Below are 16,086 nucleotides of genomic sequence, written 5' to 3' on the forward strand. Positions count from 1 at the left end.
GAAATTGTTTTCCACCAACCGAGAAGAGAAGCAGCATCCCATCAGAGGGGGTTGATCCAAGCCATCTACTGTATTAGTTCATGAGAAATGACTGGCTGTAACACATGAGCCCTGGAATTTCTGTGGCTTAACAATTAAATAATTATTTCTTACTTATCCAGTTATCCAGTGTAAGATCCAGGGACGCCTAAGCAGGCGGCCAGCTTTCAGCGCAGACAGCACAGTACCAGGGTCACAGGAATTTTGGTGCATGGCCAGCTGGTTCTACTGCACCTGCCCAGGGACACTGGTCTCCAGGCTCCTGGCTTCTCAGCCTCAGCACAGATATCTGCATCCCCAGAATTTTAAGGGAGGCTGCTGGAAGCCGGGGCAGGAGGTGGGATGAGAATGAAGCTTTTCAGAGCAGAGACCATGATGGACCAGTTTTCAAATCGGCTCAAAATGGAGCGTGACCCAAATTCTTAGGAGACTCTAGGGAGGACAGGAACTGCAATAATAGCCGAGATCACATTTCCCATGGGAGTGGAGTCTAAGAGTCAGATCTGAGTCCATTTAGATTGAAATTGGAAAGATACAGAGATGGAAGAGTCTGATGTTTCCTCAAAAGGTTAACTGAAGACATACCATAAGTATTAGTCTGTTTTCATACTGCTGATAAAGACGTACCAAAATTGGGCAATTAACAGAAGAAAGAGAGGTTTAATGAACTTAGAGTTCCACGTGACTGGGGAGGCCTTATAATCACAGCAGAAGGCAAGGAGGAACTCACGTCTTACATGGATGGTGGCAGGCAAAGAGAGAGCTTGTGCAGGAAGACGCCCCTTTATAAAACCATCAGATCTCATGAGACTTATTCACTACCATGAGTACAGCATAGGAAAAACCTGCCCCCATGATTCAATTACCTCCCACAACACCTGGGAATTCAAGATGAGATTTGGGTGGGAACACAGCCAAACCACATCACCCTATGAGCCAGCAATTCTGCTTCTGGGCATATACTCAAGAGAAAAATGAGAACATGTGTCCACCCAAGAGCTCGTACATTTGTACACGTAATGTTGATAGCTGCAATACTCACAATAGCCAAAAAGTGGAGGTGACCCAAACATCCCTCAGCCGATGAACGGATTTAACAAAATATGGCATATCCATACAGTGGAATGTGATTCGGGCAGAAAAAGGTTTCAAGTACTGACACATGCTACAATGTGGGTGAACCTTACAACATACACTGGCCAGGTGCAGTGGCTCATGCCCGTAATCCCGACACATTGGGAGGCCAAGGCAGGTGGATCACTTGAGGCCTGGAGTTAGAGACCAGCTTGGCCAACATGGTGAAACCCCATCTCTACTAAAAGGAAAATGCAAAAATGAGCCAGGTGCAGTGGCACACACCGGTACTCCCAGCTACTTGGGAGGCTGGGGCATGAGAATTGGTTTAGCCTGGGAGATGGAGGTTGCAGTGTGCAGTGAGCCAAAATCATGTCACTGCACTCCAGCCTGGGTGACAGAGTGAGACTCTGTCAAAAACAAAAACAAACAAAAAAACCCACTAACACCAATGATTGCTTATGAGCTTTTTATAAAAATCGCAATCTTGGTCTCCTAAGTCATATTTTGGGTGGTGGTATAGCTCGGTATCATATAGGACATTCCTTTAGGTATTGCTCATTCACCCAAGATGGCAGATTCCTATGGATTCCATCATAAATCAAGGACATGAATGAAGCCAATATTCTGTTCTCTCCCGTTATAAATAAGCATCACGAACAAGACAGGAAAAACCATGTTGTGGTTCATGCTTTCCATAGAACTCCCGTAGCACTGACATAGTCTGCTTTATTCGTAGCAATGTGCCACCAGGACATACTTGCTTATTCCTTGCAGAAATTAAGGGTAATGACAACCACTTTCAGTTTACCAAACATTTTGAGCATGTAACTGAAAAGTGCATTCACTGTATCTCCAAAAATAATGACATGCATGCATATTTGTTTCTTGCAAAAAATGTAAGTGCTCACGCTATATCTCCAAAATGATATGCGTGCATATTTGTTTCTTGCAAACAAAGTGCTCATGCTATATCTCCAAAATAATGATATGCATGCATATTTGTTTCTTGATAGGAGAGATATAAATATCTATGTGTGCTAAGATGTGTGGGACACTGAAAGGCCGCTGGGGTTTTTGCAGGCCCCTTAGAAGTGCTGTGTGTGTTAAGAAGATGGGAAATACCTTATTCCATAATTTGTGGATGCTAACTACATTCTCTGGCTCCCTTTCAGAGCCTGTCAGATACAAATGTAAAATTGTGCTTTCCTTTCTCCCCATTATTTTTCCATGGATGTCATTTAGGAAATGAAAACGAACTCATGAGGACATGAGGACTGGATTGGATTCAACAAGGAAAGTGAAGGAGGGGTTTCAACAAAGTTCACCAAACTCCAGGCTCTTCATGGTGTCTCTCTGTATGATTCAAACTGTGATACACCCAGGCTTCCCAGAATTTAATTGACAGGTAACATTTCAACATGTTTTCTGGAAGCACAGAAAGTCTAGATTTCAAGGAGGTGAAAGCAGACCTTGAGACCACGATTTTACTACAAAGCCTTTGTGTTTGGGGAGGGTGGGAGGGGAGAGGGAAGGAAGACAGAGAGTAGAAGATATTATCAAGCCAGTGACTGCAATGAGAGCTTGGAGACTCAGGGTCATCCCACCTGAGGAGTGAGGAAGACCGGGGTCTTTTTCGGTCATTTCCCAAAATGTGTTGGCTGAGGCTGCTTCTAGGAGGGGGGCATGTGCTAGTTTTCTTGCACTTCCAATCTGCTCAATGGGTGGTGTATTCGGCCCTTCTTTCACTGCTATAAAGAAATGCCTGAGACTGGGTAATTGATAAAGAAAAGAGGTTTAATCGATTCACAGTTCTGCAGGCTGGACAGGAAGCCTGACTAGGGAAGCCTCAGGAAACTTACAATTATGGTGAAAGGCAAAGGGGAAGCAGGTGCATCTTACGTGGTTAGAACAGGAGCAAGAGAGAGAGTGAGAAGGGAGGTGCCACACACTATTAAACAACTTGATTTTGTGAGAACTCACTCACTAGCATGAGAACAGCACCAAGAAGAGGATGCTAGACCATTCATGAAAAACCATCCCCATGACCCAGCCATCTCCCACCGGGCCCCAGCTTTAACATCGGGGATTACAATTTGACATGAGATTTGGGTGGGAACACAGATCCAAACCATAGCAGGTGGGAAAGCAGGCTCAAGGGATAAGAGAATGCCATTGGGAAAATGAGCGCGTGTCTTGGCACCCAGAGGTTGGACCGTCTTGCACTGACTGATACTGATAAGGAGATAAAGTCCACGCCATATTGGTGAACTCCAGGAACATGCTTCATTTTTTTTCACAAGCAAGCAATGGCATCTTTCATATCTAAGCAGCAAGACAAGCTGCCATCTTGTTTATCAATAGCTCTAACATCTGCCTATGAATTCCTACATCTCCTATCTGTTTGTCTATGAGAATAGCCAAGTTGCCTCTTTGCCTTGAGAGGAAAGGATGGATGGAAAAGAGTTTGAACACTCCAGGTTTGCTGGAGGGAGTGATGACATCTGAACAGAGGAGTCAAAGTGTTACTAGAAAGGGGTCCCAATTCAAACCCCAAGAGAGTTCTTGGATCTCATGCAAGAAAAAAATTCAGGATGAGTCCACAGAGTGAAAGCAAGTTTATTAAGAAAGTAAAAGGGCTGGGCAGGGTGGCTCATGCCTGTAATGCCAACACTTTGGGAGGCTGAGACGGGCGGAATGCTTGAGCCCAAGAGTTTGAAACCAGCCTTGCCAACAAGACAAAACTCTGTCTCTACCAAAAATACAAAAATTAGCTGGGTGTGGTGGCGTGCACCTGTGGTCCCAGCTACTTGGGAGACCGAGGTGGGAGGACTGCTTAAGTTCAACAGGTTGAGGCTGCAGTGAACTCTGATTGTGCCAATGGACTCCACTCTGGGTGACAGAGTGACATCTTGTCTCAGGGAAAAAAAAAAAAAAAAGAAAGGAAGGAATAAAACAATGGCCACTCCACAGACAGAACAGAAGCATGGGCTGCTTGACTGAGTATACTTATGGTTATTTCTTGATCATATGCTAAACAAAGGGCATTTAGCATATAATCTAAATACCATATTATATGCTAAATATAAGAGTTTTCTGGGAAACGGGAGTTTCTATAACTGAGGGTTCCTCCCCTTTTAGACAATATATGGTAACTTCTGGATGTTGCCATGGCATTTGTAAACTGTCATGGCACTTGTGGGAGTATCTTTGAGAAGCAAATTTATTAGAATTAGGATATAATGAGTAGTGAGGACGATCAGAGGTCACTCTCGTCACCATCTTGGTTTTGGTGGGTTCTGGCCGGCTTCTTTACCGCAACCTGTTTTATCAGCAAGGTCTTTATGACCCGTATCTTGTGCTGACCTCCTATCTCATCCTGTGACTAAGAATGCCTAACCTCCTGGGAATGCAGCCCAGCAGTTCTCAGCCTCATTTTATCCAGCTCCTATTCAAGATGGAGTTGCTCTGGTTCAAATGCCTCTAACAAGAGAACATGTTGGGGTGGGCGTGGTGGCTCACACCTGTAATCCCAGCACTTTGGGAGGCCGAGGCGGATCATTTGAGGTCAGGGGTTCGAGACCAGCCTGGTCAACATAGTGAAACCCTGTCTCTACTAAAAATACAAAAAATTAGCTAGGCATGGCGGCGGGCGCCCGTAATCCCAGCTACTCAGGAGGCTGAGGCAGGAGAATCTCTTGACCGGAGAGGCGGAGCTTGCAGTGAGCCAAGATCGCACCATTGCACTCCAGCCTGGGGGACAAGAGCGAAGCTCTGTCTCAAGAAAAAAAAAAAAAAGGGAGAGAGAATGTGTTCGTCATGTACTTCCTTGGCCAAGAACCTATGTGTGAGTCTAATAGTGAGAAAAATCTAGCACCATTCACTCCGTCTTGCTTCTTACCTCACAAGCTAACTGCGTTTGCTCATTCCTACAAATAGGCCAAGCTAATCATGAATTCAGATTATGGTTTAACTTTAAAGCAAGAATGATCATAGTCCCTTCCCAAAAATAACCCCCAAGGGGATCAGGAGGATGTACACAGAAGGAAAAATGCTATGTCAAAGATTTGTAAGAGCACTGTGACCTGACCAAGGACGAGGAAGTTCCACAAGGCCCCCTGGACCATAACAGCCGCCCAGATGTCTACGATCATTGCTCACCTCCTGCCCTCTATCACCCTCCCTCTCCCCCTAGCATAAAAGGAGCCTAAAATTCTATTAAGATGGTTCTTTCAACCCAAATGCCCATCAGTGATAGACTGGATAAAGAAAATGTGGCACATATACACCATGGAATACTATGCAGCCATAAAAAAGAATGAGTTCATGTCCTTTGCAGGGACATGGATGAAGCTGGAAACCATCTTTCTCAGCAAACTAACACGGGAACAGAAAACCAAACACCGCATGTTCTCACTCATAAGTGGGAGGTGAACAGTGAGAACCCATGGACACAAGGAGGGGAACATCACACACCGGGGCCTGTTGCGGGGTGGGGGGCAAAGGGAGGGAGAGCATTAGGATAAATACCTAATGCCTGTGGGGCTTAAAACCTAGATGACAGGTTGATGGGTGCAGCAAACCACCATGGCACATGTATACCTATGTAACAAACCTGTACATTCTGCACATGTATCCCAGAACTTAAAGTATAATAATAATTTTTTTTTTAAAGATGGCTTTTTAGGACGGCACTCTTCTGTCTTCTCGACTTGCTGGTTCTTCAAAATAAAGCTGCTGTCCTTACCTTTACACCTTGTCTCTAGACTTACTGGCTGTCATGCAATGCGTGGAGCAAGCTTTAGGCGCGACGATGGGAGTGTGAAGGGGGTGGTCACATGTGGAAGGAGACAGAAGGAAAGGTGGAGAGAATTGGGCAAGTGGGCAAGGTACCTGGCACAGCTGACCATTTTGTGTGATTCTGGGACAGAGAGAAGTGATGGTAGGTAATCTCCCAAAACTGTTTGGCAGCTGAGAGACCTGCTCCTTCCCCCAGCCGGCTCCGAGGCACTGCCTTCCTGCACAATGCACAGTAGCCCCCCTTATCTGTGGTTTTGCTTTCTGTGGTGAAAGAGTTTGGATATTTGTCCCTGTCAAATCTCACGTCAAATTGTCATGCCCAATGCTGGAGGTGGGCCTGGTGGCAGGTGTTTGGGTCATGGGGGCAGATTCCTCATGGCTTATGTCTGTCCTCACAATAGTGGGTTAGTTCTTGCCAGATCTGGCTGGTTCAGTGTTGTGGCACCTCTCATCACCCCCGAGTTGCTCCTGTTTTTCTCGTGTGATATGCTCACCCCCACTTCATCTTTCACCATAACTGGAAGCTTCCTGAGGCCCCCCAGAAGCTGAGCAGATGCTGGTGCCGTGCTTTCTCCACAGCCTGCAGAACCGTGAGCCAATGACACCTTTTGTGTGTGTGTGTGTGTGTGACGGGAGTCTTGCTGTCGCCCAGGCTGGAGCGCAGTGGCACGATCTCAGCTCACTACAACCTCCGCCTCCCAGATTCAAGAGATTCTCCTGCCTCAGCCTCCTGAGTAGCTGGGATTACAAGTGCCCACCATGACCCCGACTAATTTTTTGTATTTTTGGTAGAGACAGGGTTTCACCATGTTGGCCAGGCTGATCTTAAACTCCTGACCTCAAGTGATCCTCCCGCCTCAGCCTCCCAAAGTGCTGGGATGACAGGCGTGAGTCTCCGTGCCCAGCCCACTTCTTTTTTTTCATATAAATTACCCAGTCTCTGGTATTTCTTTGCAGCAATGCAAGAACAGCCTACAACATGTGGTTTCCGTTATCACTGGTCAACTATAGGCTGAAAATACTAAGATATTTCAAGAGAGAGACTGAGACACACACATGAAAGAGAGAAAGAGCACACCACATTCACATAACTTTTACTACAGTATATTGTTATAATTGTCCTATTTCATTATGAGTCTGTTGTTCATTTTTCACTGTGCCTAATTCATAAATTAAACTTTATCATCATAGGTTTGTTTGTATAAGAAAAGAAACAGGCTGGCCGCAGTGGCTCACACCTGTACACCCAGCACTCTGGGAGGCGGGTTGATCACCTGAGCTCAGGAGTTTTAGACCAGCCTGACCAACATGGCAAAATCCCATCTCTATTAAAAATACAAAAAAATGAGCCAGTTGTGGTGGCAGGCAGCTGTAATCCCAGCTACTTGGAAGGCTGAGGTGGGAGAATTGCTTGAACCCGGGAGGTGGAGGTTGTCGAGAGCCGAGATCACACCATTGCATTCCAGCCTGGGTGACAGAGCAAGACCCTATCTCAAAGAAAAATAAAAAATAAAAATAAATAAATAAAACATACTAAAGGAAATAAAAATATTTTATCTCAAAATATATTTCTTTAATATATTGGGGAGTACTCCTGAAATGCTATCTTTCCACTTCTCGAAAGAAGACATTCATGTGGCCAAAAAAAAAAACATATGGAAAAACCTGAACACCGCTGATCATCAGAGAAATGCAAATCAAAGCTAATGACGAGACACCATCTCACACTAGTCAGAATGGCGATTATTAAAAAGTCAAAAAACAACAGGTGCTGGTGAGGTTGTGGAGAAACAGGAACACTGTTACACTGTTGGTGGGAGTGTAAATTAGTTCAACCACTGTGGAAGACAGTGTGGCGATTCCTCAGAGACCTCAAGGCAGAATTACCCTTTGACCCAGCAATCCCATTACTGGGTATGTACCCAAAGGAAAAATCATTCTATCATAAAGATCCATGCATGTGTATGTTCACTGCAGCACTGTTCACAATAGCAAAGACACAGAATCAACCTGAATGCCCATCAATGATAGGCTGGGTAAAGAAAATGTGGTGGCCAGGCACAGTGGCTCACGCCTGTAATCCCAGCACTTTGGGAGGCCAAGGCGGGCAGATCACTTGAGGTCAGGAGTTCAAGACTAGCTTGGCCAACATGGTGAAACCCCGTCTCTACCAAAAATACAAAAATTTGCTTGGTGTGATGGCGGGTGCCTGTAATCCCAGCTACTCGGGAGGCTGAGGCAGGAGAATCGCTTGAATCTGGGAAGCAGAGGTTGCAATGAGCTGAGATTGCACCACAGCACTCCAGCCTGGGTGACAGAGCAAGATTCCATTTCAAAAAGAAAAAAAGAAAAAAGAAAATGTGGTACATATACACCATGGAATACTATGCAGTCATACAAAAGCATGAGTTTATGTCCCTTGCAGGAACATGGATGGAGGTGGAAGCCGTTACCCTCAGCAAACTAATGCAGGAACACAAAATAAAATACTGCATGTTCTCACTCATAAGTGGGAGCTGAAGAATGAGAGCACAGGGAGGAGAACACACACTGGGGACTGTGAAAAGCTCGGGGGTAAGGGGAGGGAGAGCCTCAGGAAGAATAGCTAACAGATGCTGGCTTAATACCTGAGTGATGGGTTGATCTGTGCAGCAAACCACCATGGCACATGTTTACTTAGGTAACAAACCTGCACATTCTGCACATGCACCCTTGAATTTTAAATTAAAGGTGAAGGAAAACAAAAAAGAAGAAACACCGTCTTTTGTGGGGGAACCCTGCGTCTGTTGATCTGTAGAGGGTCTACTGTAAGGCGGCCAGCCCTTCTCTTGTCTGGATTAGACAGTCAGCTGTAAAGTGACCAACTCTTCTCTTGTCCGGATCTAGGAGAGATTAACTGAGAGTATGGAGCTTTTAAAGACCTGAAAAGAAATATTCACCATCTCTTCTCTCTGGGGGCTGCTACCTGTGAAGTTGCATCTACATAACGAGCCCACTTTTGCTAGCAAAGCCTTTTCCTTTCTCCCTCCCATAACCTGTCTTGCAGCTAAAACTTGGTTTCGGCTGTGCTCCGAGTCTGCATTCTTGTTTTTTATTTTGTTGTATTTTGAGATAGGGTCTCAGTCGCCCAGGCTGGAGTGCAGTGGTGCAATTACATCTCTGCAGTCTCCACCTCCCAGGCTCAAGCAATCAGCATGCCTGGCTAATTTAAAAAAAAAAAAAAAAAAAAAAGGGGAGGCGGGGGAGGTGGGCACTGTGGCTCATGCCTGTAATCGCAGCACTTTGGGAGGCTGAGGCACAGGAATCACCTGAGGTTAGGAGTTTGAGACCAGCCTGGCCAACATAGTGAAACCCTGTTTCTACTAAAAATACAAAAATTAGCCGGGTGTGGTGGCGCACACCTGTAAACCCAGCTACTTGGGAGGCTGAGGCAGGAGAATCGCTTGAACTCAGGAGACGGAGGTTGCAGTGAGCTGAGATCACACCACTGTACTCCAGCATGGACGACAGAGCTAGACTCTATCTCAAAAAAAAAATTTTTTTGTGTAGAGATGAGACCACACTTAGTTGCCTAGGCTGGTCTTGAACTCCTAGCCTCAAAGCAATCCTCCTGCCTTGACCTCCCAAAGACATTACAGGCATGAGCCACTGTGCCTGGCCCTGGAAGAGGAGAGAAGGTCTGAAAAGCTTTTCTACTCGTCGAGCAACGGCATTTGCAGGTGGCACATTGAAGAAGTAATTAGGTTATTAAGTGGAATTAATGTCTCTGGAAGGAAGGGGCTAGCTATTGTGGGACTGTGGCCCCCTTGTTTTTCTTGAGCACATACCTTCTCTCCTCGTCCACTTTCTCTCCAAGCTATGAACCAGAATGAAGCCCTCATCAGATTCAGCTGCTCCACCTTGGACTTCCCAGCCACCACAACTGCAAGTTAAAAACACCCTCTATTTTTAATAAGCTACTCAGTCTGTGGTATTCTGTGATAGCAACAGAAAACAGACTAAAACACACCCTTTCTACTTCTAGTGCTGACCAACACTTTCTCCTTGTCACAAAGGCTGGATGTGATGCCCTCCGTCACCCTCAGGGAGGGAGGGGTCTCCTCTTCATTAAATATGGCAGTGGTCAGGCCAGATGCAGTGGCTCATGCCTGTAATCCCAGCACTTTGGGAGGCCAAGGCAGATGGATCACTTGAGGCCAGGAGTTTGAGACCAGCCTGGCCAACATGGTGAAACCCAGTCTCTACTAAAAATACAAAAATTAGCTGGGCATGGTGGTGCATGCCTGTACTCCCAGCTACTCAGGAGGCTGAGGCAAGAGAATCACTTGAACCCGACAGGCAGAGGGTGCAGTGAGCCAAGATTGCATCACTGCACTCTAGCCTGGGGGACAGAGGAAGACCTTGTATTAAAAAAAAAAAAAAATTCTATCTATCTATCTATCTATCTATCTATCTATCTATCTATCTATCTATCTATCTATCTATCTATCTATCTATCTATCTGATTGTGGTCAGAAACAAGTAAATGTAGGGAAGCCATAAACTCAGTAATGAACTAGACTCCTTTTAGGGAGATTAGGCTGTTCCTGGTGTGTGCTATCAGAAATTCTGAAATATTCCTTGAATGCCTCTCAGAGTGATATAGTTGACCACAAACCTCCCCCATCTGCTATATCTACTTGTCTTGTCCCCCGAAATTGTTTTCTCCTTGCTTTGCTTTTCCTGATGGGGTCAGGAAACATTCCACCCGGAACCGTGGCATTTGAGAAAACAATGTAAGTAAGAAGGTCACTTTCACCTTACCCTCACGGGTCTTCCTTAACGTAGGTCATAAAAGCTCAGAAGGACTCTCTGATCTTACCCTGAAGCAGGTCACGGGACCCCCACTCCGGAGGTCCCCTCCCTATACCAGGAGGAAGAGAATATCCTTAACTCTGAACACGCAGGGACGCAGAAGAATCTGAACAAACAGGCCCTGCTAAGTTCCCGCAGTTTATTCTCATTAGATCAGATCCTTTTGCCAGAGGTGTGTAAACCAGAGCCACTCCATCTTGAATAGGGGCTGGGTAAAATGAGGCTAAAACCTACTGGGCTGCATTCCCAGATGGTTAAGGCATTCTAAGTCACAGGATGAGATAGGAGGTTGATACAAGATACAGGTCAGAAAGGCCTTGCTGATGAAACAGGTTGCAGTAAAAAAAAAAAAAAAAAAAAAAAAGCCGGTCAAATCCCACCAAAACCAAGATAGCCACAAGAGTGACCTCTGGTCATCCTCACTGCTACACTCCCACCAGCGCCATGACAGTTACAAATGCCATGGCAACATCAGGAAGTTACCCTACATGGTCTAAAAACGGGAAGCATGAATAATGCACCCCTTGTTTAGCATATCCACAGAAATAACCATAAAAATGGGCAACCAGGAGCCCTCGGGGCTGCTCTGTCTATGGAGTAGCCATTCTTTATTCCTTTTGTTTCCTAATAAACTTGCTTTCACTTTACTCTGTGGACTCACCCTGAATTCTTTCTTGCTTGAGATCCAAGAACCCTCTCTTGGGGTCTGGTCGGGACCCCATTCCTGTCACACTTGTCCAATAATCACACTTCTCCATCACTGTTCACTCTTCATTAAAACTAAGCATATCACATCTGTAATCCCAGCACTTTGGGAGACCGAGGCAGGTGGATCAACTGAGGTCAGGAGTTCGAAACCAGCCTGGCCAACATGGTGAAACTCCGTCTCTACTAAAAATGTAAAAATTAGCCGGACGTGGTGGTGCTTGCCTATAGTCCCGGCTACTCGGGAGGCTGGGGCAGGAGGATCGCTTGAACCCACGAGGTGGAGGTTGCAATGAGCCGAGATCACGCCATAGAACTCCAGCCTGGGCGACAGAGTGAGACTCCATCTCAAAAAACAAACAAACGAACAAACAAAAAACCAAAACCGAAGCACAAAAATACTCACATTTCCCTATTTATTTCTTATGATGGCTTCCATGTCACATAAAACCTCAATACATGGACCTGCTTTTCTCTTGCTATTCTGTTTTTGTTCTAGGGGCCTTAGTCATAAAGCCGATGATGGGTGAAGAGAAACATTTCTCTCTCCCTGCTACCCTGCCATTACGACAGGCCACAGGCAGCACTCCCAGCTGCTCCGTGGATGTGCTGCAACTTGAATTTGAACTTATTTCAAGTTCTTTGCCTTCAGAATGGTCAGGAATAGAGACCATGTTCCAGGTGAAGCACAGCCCCATCATGTCAACAGGTTTAGACGCAATGACACTGGAGAGGCTTGACTGCTCAAAGTGAAGAAGGAAAGTGCTTCCTAGGATAGGGTTTGTAAAGGAGCTTAAATTAGTGATGTTTCCTTGCATCCGGTCCATGCCAATGTGCAATTCCATTTTGTTTCTCTTTTTACAGAAAAGGCTGGCCCCTGACTCTCTGGAATTGTATGCATGAGATATTTCTCCTGAACCTACAGAGACTCAAATCCCCATGACTCAAAGGCAGAATCTGTGAAATTTTACTGTCTGATCTGGGAACAGTTTCTAGGATGTCATTGTCATCGGTTGATTGGATTTTGAGTTGACCCCCAAAAATTCAGATAAAGAACATGTGTCTGAGCAGCTCTGGTAGGCTGTGCCCCCCCTTTTTTTTTTTTTTTTTTCTTTTGAGATGGAATATTGCTCTGTTGCCCAGGCTGGAGTACAGTAGTGTGATCTGAGCTCACTTCAACATCTGCCTCCCAGGTTCAAGTGATTCTCCTGCCTCAGCCTCCTGAGTAGCTGGGATTACAGGCACTCACCACCATGCCCAGCTAATTTGTGTATTTTTAGTAGAGACGGAGTTTCACTATTTTGGCCAGGCTGGTCTCGAACTCCTGACCTCAGGTGATCCACCCACCTCAACCTCCCAAAGTACTGGGATTACAGGCACGAGCCACCGCGCCCGGCCTGCCCTTCTTTTCTTGCATGTCTTTGGCTGGTATTTAGCATGCGAACATGGCATCACTGATACTGTACTAGCCAGCTGAAAAGACGCATACACAGGCTCACACATCAAGTTATTGCCAAATTAATTATTGCTGTAAAAATGCTTTGTACCACTGAGGGGACACAGATCATGAAATTTCCAATGTATGAACTCTAGGCTACCAAATACTGCTTACCTTTGGGCGCTGTGAACCGCGAGGAAAATTCCAGTGATCTGGGGGCAGTCACAAGGCAAAGTGGTCCAAATGGCCTGAACTCAGAATCAAAGAGCCCTTCGTTTTGATCCCAGCCCACTGCTAATGAACTCTATGGCCCTGTGTTGTTTTCTTATCAGCAGACATGAGCTAATAAGTCCAATATCCATGTATCACAATTATTTCCCAGTGAATCAACACATAGAAAGTTATACGACAATACAAAAATGTCAGGTAAAAATTTACTTGTTTGTCCATCAATCCATCTATTCACCTACTCATCCATCCATTCATCCATCTATTCTTCTACCCACCCATCTATCCAGCTATCTATCCACCTGTCTGTCTGTCCATCCATCTATCCATCCGTCCGTCCGTCCGTCCATCCATCCATCCATCCATCCATCCATCCATCCATCCATCTATCCATCCACCCACCCACCTACTCATCTATCTCTCTACCCATCCAGCCAGCCAGTAATCTGTCCACCCATCTATCCATCCATTTGTTCACCCATTTATCCATCCATCCACCCACCTACCCATCTATCTCTCTACTCCTCCATCCACCCAGTAATCTGTCCATCCATCTATCCTTCCAACCATCCATCCACCCACCCATCCACTCACCTATCTATCCATCTATCCATAGATCAATCCATTTATCCCCGCTTTCATCCATCCATTTATTCATCTGTCCATTTATCCATCCATTCCTCCACCCACCCATCCATTCATCATTTATTCATCTATTCATTCATCTATTCATCCACCCACCCATCCATTCATCCATTTACTCACATGTATCCATCCATTCATCCATCCATCCAACTATCTATCCACCCAATCGCCCACTCATCTTTCCATACATCTATCCACTCATCCTCTCATCCATCCACCCATTTGTCTGCCCATTTATTCATTCATCCAGCCATCTATCTCTTTATCCATCCTTACAGCAAGTGATCCACCCATTCGTGCATGCAGATGGCTGTCTGTCCATTCATTCATCCATCCACCACTTCCTACCCTCAGACCCATCTATATCCACCCATCATCCACTGACCTCAAAAACTTCATTTGATCGTCTGTGCAGCAGACATGGTGTGTAACGCTCAGACATCTCTTAAGGGTCTTGGTTGTCCACAAGAACCTCACAGGAGGTCTCTAAGTTGGGTTCAGACCCTGGTAATGAAAAACAGAAATAAAAGTGATTTAAAGAAAGCTGATGGAGACCTGACTTTAGCAAACAGTGAGATAAAAATGTACGCCTCTGTCCTGTAAAATAAGTTGGGAGAGTGAGTCTGGGGCTGGCATGGCCGTCGTGCTATGTCACCAGCCACCCTGACACCTTTGCTCAACGTGTTCTGCCATGCTTAGAATACAACTTCTGGCTGGGCGCAGTTGCTCATACCTGTAATCCCAGCACTTTGGGAGGCCGAGGTGTGTGGATCATGAGGTCAGGAGTTCGAGACCAGCCTGGCCAACAGGGTGAAACCTTGTCTCTACTAAAAATACAAAAATTAGCCAGGCATGGTGGTGCACGCCTGTAATCCCAGCTACTCAGGAGGCTGAGACAGGAGAATCACTTGAACCCAGGAGGCGGAGGTTGCAGTGAGCCAAGAGGGTGCCACTGCACTCCAGCTTGGGCCACAGAGCAAGAATCCATCTCAAAACAAACAAACAACACATACACAACTTCTATCCTGTAGGAGACTTCCTGCTCCAAACTGGCTGCTGGGACTTCAGTCATCACGTCATTATCCCAGGCAGGTTCAGGACGAAGCAAAGACAAAAGAAAAAAAAAAAAAAAAAAGAAAGAAAGGAAAAAAAAAAAGAAAAAGAAAAGTGATTCCGCCTCCAGGAGTGGAGTGCATAGTTTCACTGCTGCAATCCTCAAACCCCTGAGGTGGGCCCTGGGGTGCGGAGCCAGGCCCTCTGGCCTTGCCTGTGTCTGATCCAGGGGCACAGATGGTCTGGGGAAAGACGGTGTCGCCGCAGGCCTGGCACAACACAAGACCAGTGTTACCGAAGGGCCCCTGACTCAGCCTGCGGGGGCAAGTCGCCAAGGACCAGGACTCAGCCAGGCCACCCAGATAGGGGTCTTACCCCCAACCCCAAACCACGGCCACAAGTCCTCACTCCCAACCCTGTCTCTGAGCTTGTGGCCGAACGTCCTTGGTCCCGCGCAGAGTGGGTATCCGCAGTGTGTCCCAAAGCCCCTCACCCCCGCCATCCCTCTCCACTGAGCGCCCCCAGCTCCGACGCTCCAGAAAGGACCAGGGGCCGTGGCTGCCTGTCGAGGCCTACGCCTTTCTGAACAGGGAAGGGATTGCACTTTGCACCCCTTGGGGAGCGCCCTGAGCGCCCCGCGAGCAGCGGGAAGAGGGCCCCATAGTTTTCCGAGCAGAGAAGCAGGAAAAGTTTCATTTTCTCCCCGTTGGGGCTGCCTGGGAGGGCGCCTGTTAGGAACAGAGAGGGGACAGCAAGGGCGAGTGCGGAGAGGCCCACACCTCTCCAAGAAGGGCAGTGGTTTCTCTTGGCTCCAGGTAGGGACCACCCTCGGGCGTGCATTTAAGGGGCTGTAAAGAGGGAGGGACCCGCACTTTCCCGGGGGTTGCACTTTGCTCTAGTTGGCGCCGTCCTGGGCGTCCTGGCGACGGGCCTGTGGGCCGGGGGCACTCACAGTTTCCTGAGAAGGGAAGGGGGGGCGTCCCGTGCTCCCCTCGGCGCCGCCTGGGTCACCTCCGCCCGTCCCCTCCCCGGGGCCCCTCCTCCGCCCCCTCCCCGGGGCCCCTCCTCCGCCCCCTCCCCGGGGCCCCTCCTCCGCCCCTCCCCCTCCCCGGGGCCCCTCCTCCGCCCCTCCCCCTCCCCGGGGCCCCTCCTCCGCCCCCTCCCCCTCCCCGGGGCCCGGCGTTGCCGCCCCTTCCGTGTGCACGTGGAGGCCGGGGTGGGGCGGGCCAGGCGCAGCCCGGGCTGAGCTT

At 47.2% G+C, this 16,086-nt stretch overlaps 1 long non-coding RNA gene across 2 annotated transcripts in view; it reads right to left on the reverse strand.

The window, feature by feature from the left end:
- The window catches only part of LOC144338879 (uncharacterized), a 46,741-nt gene extending 30,734 nt beyond the window's left edge, over positions 1-16,007 (reverse strand). Inside the window, exons 1-4 of one of the 2 annotated variants that reach the window (XR_013413281.1) lie at positions 15,789-15,908; positions 14,169-14,287; positions 9,741-9,835; positions 7,261-7,400 (exon numbers count right to left, since the gene is read on the reverse strand). This is a non-coding gene — a long non-coding RNA (uncharacterized LOC144338879). Of the gene's footprint in view, positions 1-7,260; positions 7,401-9,740; positions 9,836-14,168; positions 14,288-15,788 lie in introns of those variants that run through there. The other variant, XR_013413280.1, reaches the window with a different exon arrangement.
- Positions 16,008-16,086: the final 79 nt, after the last annotated feature.

This window comes from Macaca mulatta, chromosome Y, assembly GCF_049350105.2.
Source record: "Macaca mulatta isolate MMU2019108-1 chromosome Y, T2T-MMU8v2.0, whole genome shotgun sequence".
Lineage (NCBI taxonomy): Eukaryota > Metazoa > Chordata > Mammalia > Primates > Cercopithecidae > Macaca > Macaca mulatta.